The sequence below is a fragment of the Centruroides sculpturatus genome, unplaced genomic scaffold (assembly GCF_000671375.1).
Source record: "Centruroides sculpturatus isolate CEXI.00-Female unplaced genomic scaffold, Cexi_2.0 scaffold1139, whole genome shotgun sequence".
Taxonomy (NCBI): domain Eukaryota; kingdom Metazoa; phylum Arthropoda; class Arachnida; order Scorpiones; family Buthidae; genus Centruroides; species Centruroides sculpturatus.
The window spans coordinates 109,810-111,410 of NW_019385735.1; the positions used below are offsets into that span (position 1 = coordinate 109,810).

General features: G+C 33.1%; 1 pseudogene; it reads left to right on the forward strand.

The window, feature by feature from the left end:
* Nucleotides 1-745: 745 nt before the first annotated feature.
* LOC111641651 lies at nt 746-1,308 on the forward strand (annotated as a pseudogene).
* The last annotated feature ends 293 nt before the right edge of the window (nt 1,309-1,601 follow it).

The window sequence follows — 1,601 nt, forward strand, 5'->3', positions numbered from 1 at the left end:
TGTTTTATGCGCCTTTCTATCTGAAAAATGCTATGAAAATTTACGAGATTCCAAATCACGGGGCTTAGTTTTAACTACTGTCGTTTTGAAAACGCTTTTGTCCTCTGGAAGGATCTTTTTTCTCGTTGTTTGTGTCATTGGTATTATCGCGAAAACTGATCCTTGGCCAAACTTTATACCAGAGTCCTTGAGAGGGAAAGTTGTTTACTCTCGGGCAATGAAACATAGGGGTAAACGACAGTTAAAAATAAACACTAGGTATAATTTAAGTAACAAATAAAACAAGAAAATGAAAATTGCAATGGATTAATTAATACATAATGAGAGTAATAACAAAAATAAACATGTACAAAAATTAGTAATCACAAAAAGTAATGCTAGTAATTAAATCCTAAAGGATATTTTAATTATCAGCTAAGGTAAATTATAAAAATCTTCAATTAACAAACATAATAATAAAAAAATTACAGTAATCGCAAACACCGAGCAATAGTATATCTCCTAGTAGATACCTGGTGTGTGACGTTGGATTAATTCTCAACATTTTTGTTCAATTTTACATGTAATGAAATAAATTCAGGATTGCAACAAAAAAGAATTTGCGCTACTTTTGAAATCTAAATTTCTTCTCCACCTTCTGGCAACACTGTGCCATGGAAAATGCTGCATTTGTGGGTTATTCCTTCAGTAAAACAGAATATGATCAAGTGACAACACTTCATTGCTTTTTTTTATGGTTTCCATCATGTCGAAAAAAAAATCGGAAAGGTGGCTGAAAGAAGAATACAAAGTATTAAACGATGAGTGGAAATTACAATATTATGTTGTTTCTGAGAAGGATAAAATGAGTTGTTTGCTCTGTGATACTGTAATTCCAACGGTAAAACATCAACACTACTCATAATGGTAATAAATACATTAAGATAGAAGGTAATCCTGAAAGATTACTTTACAATAATTGAAAGAAGGGAAGCCAAAGCAGAGACCGTTATTCCAATAAGTGCAGAGTATCGGAGACGTAACTACAGAAGCTACTTATAAAGTGGCATATATACTTAGGTACAAAGGTAAACCATTTAATGATGTGGAAATTATAAAAGACTACATCGTACAGGTTGTAGGATGCTTAGATATAGGATAAGGTTAACAAATACAAACAACTTTTTCTTTCAGGAAGAACTAATGCTGATCGGCAGCATGATTTAGCACTCAATGTAGAAGATCAACTGAAAGAAATAATCCAAAAAGAAAGTGTGAACTATTCAACAACGCTGGACTGATTGCACTGACTCGGCACAGGAATTGTAATTTGTTTCTGCCATAATTAAGGATTTTCGTGTTTACGAATAATTGCTTACTCTGAGCATTCTAAAGAACGGAAACGCGAGTAATCGATGTGTTTAACGATTTTAAAGACAAATGTCGTGAAAATCGGACTGAATCTGGCTAATTTAGTAAGTTTGTGCACAGATGGTATACAGTATCTTTTATGACAGGGAAGAACGAAGGCTTTATCGCACAATTTAAGTGAGAGGTTTTAAGCCAAAATGATCTTATCGCTTTTCATTGCATTTTGCATCAACAAACTTCCTGCCAAATCC